Here is a 12,170-nt window from a genome sequence, read left to right on the forward strand (position 1 = left end):
AATTTAATTTAATAATTTGTTTGGTAAATGTACTAAGACCATCTCTAATGGTTGGGCTAAAACCCAAATATTTTAGCCCTCCAATCGTTTCATCTTAAAATTTTAGCCCGGAATTATTAAAGAATGAACTTAGGCTTTTTTTTTGTTAAATTAAATTTAAAAAAAATAAATAAATATGTAGACTATCATAAATTAATTTTATGAACATTTTAATCTAAAAAAATTTAAATTCCGATAAATATTGGATGGAGTCCACTTCGATTTCTGGCCTAAATTTTGAAGGGAATTTGGCCTTGGTTTAGCATTTAGCATTTAGCCCAAAATTTCCCCTTAGGTTGAATTGGGTTTGGGGAAAAATTTTATAGGGTAATTTGACTTTTAGCCTACCATTGGAGTTAGTCTAATAGGGGATTTTGGGTTAATTCTTTGGATTAATTATGTTAAGTAAAAATAAAATTGTGAACATTTTATTGGGAGGGGGGAAACAGGAAGGGAACCGTGGGGAAAAGGCCAAAGTTGGAAATGAAACTGTGGGTATATTTTTGCTGATGGGTTGACACTTGACAGCTAGTTTACTGATGGTATATTTTCGTTCATCAAGTGACATTATGATGTCATGGTCATTCTCTTATTTATTATCGTTAATTAAGTTTAAATTTTTAAATTTGTGCAGTGAATATATTCAAAATTAAATTTAAGTAGAGTATAAGAAAATTTTCTAATTTTTATACGGATTATAAGAAAATTTTCTTTGAAAATATATTTTGTAGAACATGAAGATGATAGTTTTGTGTCGTTGTATGTGAAAAACAAAAATTTAACAAAAATAAAAAACAAAACATTAAATAAATAAATTAATGACTTAGGTGTAGGGAGACGCAACCCAAACTCATGCCCTCAGGAATGCCCAAGGTGCAACAGAAGTAGTGGAGGCCCATGAGATTTAGGGATTAGGGGTTTAGATTGAGGAAAATATTGCAAGAACTTTGGATATGGTCTACCGTTTATTAGGTTCTGAAACTATTTTTTATTGATTTTTAAAGATGAAAAATATCGTTAAATTTAGGTTTTAAATCGTTGATTCCAAGTTTTTCAATATGAAATATAATAAATTTTGCACGGAAAAATATATTTTGAAGAACATAAATATGATAGTTTGTTATGGTAAGAAAGATAAAAAAAAAATCACAACAACAAAACTGAAAATGTAAAAAAATTGAAAATGGGGGGATCGGTATGAAGTTAGCGACTTGTTTTATTAAAGTCGCTAACTTACTAACGATATATCTGACTAAGAATCGGTATGAAAGTACCGATCGTATCCTTTTCATTTTTTTATTTTTTTCTCCTTTTTTCTCTTTCCATTAATTTTCTTTTTCTTCCACGCTACTTTATCTAGATTCAAATACCTTTAAATTTATATTCTTGTTTTTGAATTTTTTTGACATGGATTATAAGAAAATTTTCACCAAAATACATTTTGTAGAATATGAAGATAATAATTTGGTGTTGCGGTATGGGAAAAACAAAATAATTTAAATTAATGGGTTAGGCGCATGGAGACGTAGCCCAAACTCATGCCTTCAGGAAGGCCCAAGGTGCAGCAGAAGCAATGAAGGCCCATGAGATTTAGGGTTTAGAGGCGTGTGAATAGTAACAGGTGAAGAGTATTGGGCCATGAAAATAACACCCTTAGTTCGGCGAGTTTCAGTTCCTGACACACTCAAATTTTTCCCTCACAGCATCGTTGTGAACAAATGTTTTTTTTAAGAAGGGGTTTCTATGTTAAAAGTTACAACTTTAGTGTGAATATGGTTGATAACGGTTTATAAATGCCCCACCTCGGCAACAAAGCTTCGTCCGACAACCATGGTTGACCCCCTGAGATCCCCTATTGATGCAGCCTACAAATGCCTACCCCTGGCACCAATGCTTTTGTGGGTGACAATGGTCGATCCATGAGATTAAAACTAAACCTACCCTATATAAATGCCTACCCCGGCCCATATGGTTCATACAGTAAACATGGTTGGCACATGGGATTAAAACTAAACCTGACATAAATGGTTCATATAGGCAACAATGGTTGACTTGTGAGATTAAAACTAAATTCTACCCTATATTGATAGCAGCTTATATATGCTCTACCTTTGACACCAATGTTTCGTGAGGGCAACAATGGTTGAACCGTACGCCTGGGCCAGCATTGTTTGGCATGCGTCGGTCTGCCTCAATTTTACATGCACTGACCCATCTCAATTTTCGTGTGCCAGCCTGCCTCATTTTACATGCCATTTTTTGGTCGTGCACTAAGCTTGCCTTTAGTGTATGGAGCACACTTTGTTTTTCTTGCCAAAAGCTCATCTTGTTTTTTGTCCTCGTTTAGGCATGTAGACAACAAAAACAAACAACACAAATAAAACCAAAACCTTAAACATCAAAACCCAAATTGCCGCCGCTGTCTCATTCCCAAAAGAAGCCATCACCAGAAAATTAAAATAACACCCACAACAAAAACTAGGTTTTTGGACCGAGAGTGTTCAGCAAGAGGTACAAGCTTCTTCCTACCATCATATTCACCCCGCAATTTTTTACTTGAATTCTTTAGCTTAATAGGCTTATTGTAGCCGCCTCCAGTGAAGAAATACGGGGGACCCATCGTTAGTGAAATCTCTTCTTTGATGACATAACCCACAAGGGCTTAGAGTCATAACATGGTGTTTGACGAGGGACATTGTTTAACTACTTATACGACGTGACATCACTTAAATATTTTATTTAATAAATATCGATCCTTTCATAGATGGATTAAATCAATATGAATCACACAACTTGATTATGATATTTAACACATATAAATAGACTTTAAATTAAATAAATTCTTTTAATTATGATATTTAAATAGACTTTAAATTAAATAAATTCTTTTAATTATGATATTTAGATGATGATAAAATAATAGCAATCTAAATTCTAACGTTTATGTGTGTAGGTAATGACTCGCTGTTGTGTAAAAAGATATAGCTCCTTACGTATATAAGAAGCCTAGAATTATATAGAATAAGTATGACTGCTAAATTGTGAGAGATCAGCCTTCAGGAATCAGTTCTAATTTCAGGTATTTTCTCATATTATAGGATAAAATGTGACATATTAAGGCCACTTGGTTCTACAATATAATGATATTTCTCTTTACTTGTAAGTGAGAGATTTTAGGTTTTAGGTTCGATTCTCACCAAATGCGAATTTAAACGACATTATTATGGCTAGCCCTGTGTGAGACTTATCTCACTTATCTATCGTTCACCATTTTAGTGTAGATAATATCATTTGTTAAAAAAAAAAAAAAAAAAATCTACTAGCTGTGCGTGGATTCAAACATAAAATCTGCAAAATAGTGGACAGAAAAGCAAAACCAAAAGGCAAATTTTACCTCAAAAATAAAAAGACATTATAGACACCGCAAACTTAAATTACTCGCAATTCACATAAGGAAACAAGCGTTTTAAATGCGTAGCGGAGCCTTGAATTATGCGGGCTTAATCCCAATTAGGAACGTGATTAAGAAATAAAACAAGCTTCCCCACTCCCACTTCACAACTTCCACACAATCCAAACGGGGTCTTAGCCGCAAATTTGGTAACTCATCACCCACCACCCACGCGTGACGTAATTATTCCTCACTTTTTTGTTACTTAAACAGATTACAGATCGGCCAAAATCAAAGAACCACGCTCATCCGTTTCACACGCGCCAGAACGCTTGCTGCGATTGGCGGTCATCTGGCAAAACCATGTATTATTGGCAGGTGTGATTGAGAAACATGATGGTTCACTTTACCAAAGGCAGACATGAGGACTCCCTGCTGTGAAGTGACGACGTTTTGTAATTGCCAGAGGCTGAGTTTTTATGTTTACCCGTTACTCTCCGCGTGCAAAAAAGCGTTATTTGTTCTATAAACATTGTAAATTCCTTCAAAATATTCGGTAATCTCATTTATTAAAATCTAATCAATGGTTAATTCTTAATCACATAATTGATGGAAAGTTTCAGCTACTAATTGTAATTGATGGCCTTAATTGATATGCTTTTTTATCTTCTACAATGATAGACTTTTTCTCCGTTTATAATTTAACATGATTTAGTGAACTAACTCATTTGCTTTACAATCGCAAAATAATCAAAAGAAAGGAAATCAAATTTTTGTATCCTTGGCTTTAAGATTGAGTACCGTAAAAAATTTACAACTCAGACGTTTAAAGAACATTTTTATATGCATCAGTGATTGTGTGTTCAATTTCTCCTTTTCATATTCTCAAGAAGAAGTTTAAGAATATTTTCTACGAAAAAACAATAATAGCGATAATGATTAACAACATAACTTGTTTACAAAGACAGGGTGGAGTATGAGTAATGAAAATGAAATTTGTATCTTAATCCCACCCTCATGACTCATGATGTAGATGACGAACCAAGTTGCACATTTTTTCCTTTTTCTTAGGCACATATAACATAATTGAGGGTAGATCCAATTTTAAATCATACACTACTAATTGTGTTGGGTGACTTTATTTATCAATCCGGGGCTAAATTTAGTTAACAAAGAGGCATTAACATTAAAAGTTTTTTTTTTCCTTTTTTTTCGTCAGGAAGTAAACTTCATTAAAGATGTGCGGAAATTATAATTTGTGATAAATGGATTAAGTCCAAACAAAGCACAAAATACAACGAAAAATTAACACAAACATAAGCCTGTAAGCAACATAAACAAACAACAGCATAAAAACCATAAGCTGAAGCAATAGAACTCAAACAGCCACCGCCGCCCCCGCTTCATCCCCAAAGGAAGCCATCACCCCCAAAATTAAAATAACCCCGAATCAAAAACTAGATCCGGAAGTGCTCAGCACGATATAGTAGGAACTTCTTCCTACCTTCATATTTCCCCTACAATTTTACTTGAGTTATATAGCTTTATAGGATTACTGTAGCGCCTTCAGTAAAGAAATGAGAGGAACCCATCTTGAGTGATATCTCTCTTTGATGACATAACCTATGAGGGTTTTACAAGAAATTATATTTTAATGAACAATGTCAAGCTATATTTAATACCATTTCCCATCGAAGAGGTCAAATGACCATATGCCAAACATAATTTATTATTTTAATTGAATTAATATAGGTTAATTGAATTGAACTATTATATTACAATAAGGTTTTCAGACATATTTTGAGCACCACTTGTCGCTAAATTAATAAGTCTTTGGATTTCTAATCTTTATAGAATGAAAAGGATCTGAAAATTGGTGAAGAATTGAAATAAAATGAGGTAAGGTAATATGAAATTGTGGAAATGATGTGAGAAATAAGGTAGATTTGGCTTAGGTATTTATATATAAAAAAATAAATTAGATTTTTATTTTAATTTTGTCAAAAAAAAAAATGTCAAACAGTAACTTGACATCAGCATGACATTAGGTAGCATGTGCTTGGGCTAGGCTATAGGGCATGAGCAGCCAACCCTTTTGGCTGGTTCTTCCATTTTTGGCCAGATGGGGCCCACGAGCCCTTTGGCTTGGCCCTTGATTGAAGACATTTTTCATAGCAAAATGAGCTATTTTTAGCTCTATGATCACTTGGCCAGGTCGGTTAAAGATGATCTTAGAACCATACCATGGTGTTTTGATGAAGGACATTGTTTAACTACTTATACAACGTGACATAACTTAATATTTTGTTTACAAAATATGAATCCATTCATAGATAGATAATACAAATAATGTAACGATATTATTTGTTATTATGATTGTAAATTTATTTGGCATATATAAATGGACTTTTTAAGTTTTTTCTAAAAAATAAATAATTTAAATTATGACGTTTATTCGTGTAAGTAATGATTCGCTGTCGTGTAAAAAGAAATAGCTCCTTACCTATTATCTAGAAGAAGTATGACCGCTGAATTGTGAGGGAGCAGCCTTGATTCTAATTTCAGCTGACGTTTTTCCAATTAAACAATTTATAGGGTTAAATGTGACCTAATATAATGTGGCGCATCGCACCGCTCTCCAGCTCACCCATGTGCATATATCATCTTAAATTATTGTTTTATTCTGAAAAATTAATATAATACAACACAAACTTGAATTGGAAACCTTCACAAATGATAATGATACGTGACGCATCCCAAAGCAAAATATAATAACGGTTCAACTAACGAACATCTTAAACCTGAAATTGAGGTGAGGTTTCTCTATAACTAATTTTTTTTTTTTTAAACAAAACTATCTGTTAGTTTTATTATGACAGTCCATTTTTAAGAATCCTAAAGACTCAAAGAAGCATTTTAGGTTCTTGCTGGCCACCATCGTGTAATTCATGAGTGCCAAAAATTGATCGAGGACATGTCGTGTGGAATTCGAGTATGGAATTCGTCATCAACTACTGGACATCCTATGGTGGTTGTCCTTTATAACTAATTAATGATACATGAAGTAGCACAACTTCTTTTAAGTTTTTTGCTGATGGGTTGACACTTGACAGCTAGTTTACTAATGGTATATTTTCGCTCACCAAGTGACACTATGATGTCATGTTCTTCCTCTTATTTATTACTGTTAATTAAATTTATATTTTAAAAGTTGTGTGGTGAGTATATACAAATTTCAATTTAAGTAGAGTATAAGAAAATTTTCGATTTTTTATATGGATTATGAGAAAATTTTCTTTGAAAATATATTTTGTAGAACATGAAGATGATAGTTTTGTGTTGTGATATGTGAAAAACAAAAATTTAACAAAAATAAAAAACAAAACATAAAATAAATAAATTAATGGTTTAGGTGTAGGGAGACGTAACCCAAGCTCATGCCCTCGGGAATGCCCAAGGTGCAGCAAAAGCAGTGGAGGCCCATAAGGTTTAGGGATTAAGGGCGTTGGAATAGTAACGGGTGAAAAAATTAAAATTTTAGCTTTAGGGATTAGGGGCATTTGTTATAACTCACAGTTTTAGCTTTAAAAAATATTTTCCGTCGCAGTTGAGGAAAATATTGCAAGAAATTTGGATATGGTCTACCGTTTATTAGGTCCTGAAACTATTTTTTATTGATTTTTAAAGATGAAAAATATCGTTAAATTTAGGTTTTAAATCATTGATTCCAAGTTTTTAAATATGAAATATAATAGATTTTGCACGGAAAATATATATTTTGAAAAACATGAATATGATAGTTTGTTGTGGTAAGAAAGATAAAAAAAAATTAACAAAAACAAACCTGAAAATTTTTTAAAAATTGAAAATGGGGGGATCGGTATAAAGATAGCGACTTATTTACTTTGAAGTCGCCAACTTGATAACGATTTCACCAAATATGGATCGGTATCAAAGTACCGATCGTATCCTTTTTTATTTTTTTCTCCTTTATTCTGTTTCCATTAATTTTCTTTTTCTTCCACGTTACTTTATCTAGATTCAAATACCTTTAAATTTATATTCTTGTTTTTGAATTTTTTTGACATGGATTATAAGAAAAATTTCACCAAAATACATTTTGTAGAACATGAAGATAATAGTTTATTGTTGTGGTATGGGAAAAACAAAAATTCAACAAAAATAAAAAAATCAAAATATTTTAAATTAATGGTTTAGGCGCAAGGAGACGCAGCCCAAACTCATGCCTTCAGGAAGGCCCAAGGCGCAGTAGAAGCAATGGAGGCCCATGAGGTTTAGGGTTTAGAGGCGTGTGAATAGTAACAGGTGAAGAGTATCGGGCCATAAAAATAACAACCTCAGTTTGGCGTGTTTCAGTTCTTGACACACGGGATTAAAACTAAACCCTTGTTATAAGTGTCTTACACCTGACAAAAATGGTTCATATGGGCATCAATGGTTGACTTGTGAGATTAAAACTAAATTCTGCCCTATATTGATAGCAGCTTATATATACTCCACCTCCGACACCAATGTTTCGTGTGAGTAACAATGGTTAAACCGTACACCTAGGCCAACATTGTTTGGCGTGCGTCAGTTCGCCTCGATTTGCATGCACTGACCCATCTAAATTTTCGTGTGCCAGCCTGCCTCATTTTACATGCCATTTTTTTGTTGTGCGCTAAGCTTGCCTTGAGTGCATGAAGCACGCTTTGTTTTGCTTGCCAAAAGCTCATCTCATTTTTTGTCGTCGTTTAGGCTTGTAGACATCAAAAACAAACAACACAAATAAAAACCTAAACCTTAAACATCAGAACCCAAATTGCCGCCGCCGTCTCATTCCCAAAATAAGCCATCACCCCAAAATTAAAATAACACCCACAACAAAAACTAGGTTTTTGGATCGAGAGTGTTCAACAAGAGGTACAAGCTTCTTCCTACCATCATATTCACCTACCATTTTTACTCGAATTCTTTAGCTTTATAGGCTTACTAGCTACCTCCAGTGAAGAAATACAGGGGACCCATCGTAAGTGAAATCTCTTCTTTGATGACATAACCCACGAGGGCTTAGAGTCATAACATGGTGTTTTAACGAGGGACATTGTTTAACTACTTATACGACGTAATATCACTTAAATATTTTATTTAATAAATATCGATCCTTTCATAGATGGATTAAATCAATATGAATCACACAACTTGACGTACTGTAAAGCTACTATTTATTATTGTAATTGTTAATTTATTCAATACATATAAATAGACTTTAAATTAAATAAATTCTTTTAATTATGATATTTAGATGATGATAAAATAAAAACAATCTAAATTCTAACGTTTATGTGTGTAGGTAATGACTCGCTGTTGTGTAAAAAGATATAGCTCCTTACGTATATAAGAAGCCTAGTATTATATTGAATAAGTATGACTGTTGAATTGTGAGGGATCAACCTTCTGGAATCAGTTCTAATTTTAGGCATTTTCTCAAATTATAGGATTAAATGTGAATTATTAGGGCCACTTAGTTCTACAATATAATGGTATTCTTCTTTACTTGTAAGTGAGAGGTTTTAGGTTTTAGGTTCGATTCTTATCAAATGCGAATTTGAACGACATTATTATGACTAGCTCTGTGTGAGACTTAACTCACTTCTCTACCCTTCACCATTTTAACGTAGATAATATCGTTTGTTAAAAAAAAACATCTACTAGCTATGTGTTGATTCAAATATAAAATCTGCAAAATAGTGGACAGAAAAGCAAAACCAAAAGGCAAGTAATTAAAACCAAAAGGCAAATTTTACCTCAAAAATAAAAAGACATTATAGACACTGCAAACTTAAATTACTCGCAATTCACATAAGGAAACAAGCGTTTTAAACGGGTATCGGAGCCTTGAATTATGTAGGCTTAATCCCAATTAGGAAAGTGATTAAGAAATAAAACGAGCTTCCCCACTCCCACTTCACAACTTCCGCGCAATCCAACCAAGGTCTTAGCCGCAAATCTGGTAACGTACCACCCACGGGTGACGTAATCATTCCTCATTTTTTTTGTTACTTAAACAGATCATCAATGCGCCGACATCAAAGAACCACACTCATCAGTTTTACACGCGCCAGAACGCTTGCTGTGATTGGCGGTGATCTGGCAAAACCATGTATTATTGGCAGGTGTAATTGAGAAACGTGATTGTTCAGTTTACCAAAAGGCAGACATGAGGACTCCCTTCTGTAAAGTGACGACGTTTTGTAATTGCCAAAAGCAGAGATTTTAAGTTACATGTTACTCTCCGCGTGCAAAAAAGCGTGATTTGTTCTATTAAAATGTTAAATTCCTTCAAAATATTCGGTATTGTCATTTGTTAAATTCTAATCAATGGTTAATTCTTAATCACATAATTGATGGAAAGTTTCAGTTAATCATTGTAATTGATGGCCTTAATTGATATGCTTTTTTATCTTCTACAACGATAGATTTTTGCTCCATTCATAATTTATTGTCAAAACATCACAAATGTAGCATGATCTAGTGGATCACCTCATTTGCTTTACAATCGTAAAATAATCAAAAGAAAGGAAATCAAAATTTTGTACCCCTGGCTTTAAGATTGAGTACCGTAAAAAATTTACAACTCAGACGTTTAAAGAGCATTTATATATGCATCAGTGATCATGTGTTCAATTTCTCCTTTTAATATTCTCAAGAAGAAGTTTAAGAATATTTTCTACAAAAAAACAATAATAGCGATAATGATTAACAACATAACTTGTCTACAAAGACAGGGTAGACTATGAGTAATGAAAATGAAATTTGTATCTTAATCCCACCCTCATGACTCATGATGTGGATGACGAACCACGAGTTGTACATTTTTTCCTTTTTCTTAGGCACATATAATATAATTGAGGGTAGACATATTAATTCGGGTCAAGTTTTAAATCATACCCTACTAATTATTTGGGTGACTTTATTTATCAATCCGGGGCTAAATTTAGTTAACAAAGAGGCCTTAACATTAAAAGTCCTTTTTTTTTTTTTTTTTTGTCAGAAAGTAAAATTCGTTAAAGATTCGTGGAAATTACAATTTGTGATAAAGGGACTAAGTCCAACAAAACAAAAAAATTTAAATAGACAAAACACAAAATACAACAAAAAAAACTCTCACAAACTTAAGTTTGTAAGCAACATAAACAAACAACCAACATAGAAACCATAAACTGAAGCAATGGAACTCAAACTGCCACTGCCTCCGTCCCTGTTCAGCAAGATAAAGTAGAAAGAGGTATGATATCTACACATCTTATTTTATTTCTTACACACCTCTTGTTAATTTCTATCAGTTGATTTTCTTCAATTCTTCCGATCTGACTGAAAATTAGAAAGATATATAAAAAGTAAAATAAGGTACCGTGAAATTTTGAATATCACAATTCTAGTAGGAACTTCTTCCTACCTTCATATTCCCCCTACAATTTTGCTGGAGTTATATAGCTTTATAGGCTTTCTGTAGCCGCCTTCAGTAAAGAAATAAGAGGGACCCATCTTGAGTGATATCTCTCCTTGATGACATAACCCATTAGGGTTTAGAGCCATACCATGGTGTTTTGATGAAGGAGATTGTTTAACTACTTATACGACGTGACATAACTTAATATTTTGTCTACAAAATATCAATCGATTCATAGATAGATAATAATCAATATGAATCAAACAATTTGAAGAGTAATGTTACGATATTATTTGTTATTGCAGTTGTAAATCTATTTGGCACATAGAAATATACTTTAAAATTTTTCTAAAAAATAAATAATTTAAATTATGACGTTTATTCGTGTAAGTAATGACTCGCTTTCGTGTAAAATGAAATGGAAATAGCTCCTTACCTACTATCTAGAAGAAGTATGAGTGCTGAATTGTGAGGGAGCAGCCTTCTGGAATGGATTCTAATTTCAGCTGACTTTTTTCCAATTAAACAATTAAACAATTTAGGAGGGATAATGTGGCGCATCGCACCCATATGCATATATCAGCTGACTTTTATTTTTATAGATATTGGAAACAATTTTTTTATTCTGAAAAATTAATATAATACTACACAAACTTGAATTGGAAACCTTCACAAATGACTATGATTTGTGGACGCATCCCAAAGCAAAATATAATAACGGTTCAACTAACGAACATCTTAATCCTGAAATTGAGGTGAGGTTTCTCTGTAACTAATATTTTTTTTTTTAAGAAAACTAACGGTTGATTTTGTTATGGCGATCCATTTTTAGGGGTCGTAAAGACTTACAGAGGCATTTCAGCTCTACTGGCACCATATTGATTATGAGTGTCGATTGATCAGGCTACTGTGTGAAATTCGAATTTGGAATTCATCATCAACTACTGGACATCCCGTGATGGTTGTTCTTTATAACTAATTGATGATACATGAAGTATTGCAACTTCTTATAAGTCTTTTTTCAATGTTTCATAACTTTATGCTAAGAGACAATTTTTCATACCCTCATAAAACTGCTCCATTTTTTATAACTAATTGATGATACATGTAAGCAATTATGTAAGGGCCACTCGCATTTTGTTTACAATTAGAAGGTTAAATTATTCATCTAGGTGAAGCTAAGTTTTTTTTTTTTTTAATTTTTTAATTTTTTTTAACAGATAATGTAGTTCAAATTCGTAACCTCATAATGAGCTATCAATAATGTAGTTCAAATTCGTATTTGGC

The sequence above is a fragment of a genome, unplaced genomic scaffold, assembly GCF_019419815.1.
Source record: "Pyrus x bretschneideri cultivar Hongxiangsu unplaced genomic scaffold, Pyrus_bretschneideri_v1 Contig22, whole genome shotgun sequence".
Taxonomy (NCBI): Eukaryota; Viridiplantae; Streptophyta; class Magnoliopsida; order Rosales; family Rosaceae; genus Pyrus; species Pyrus x bretschneideri.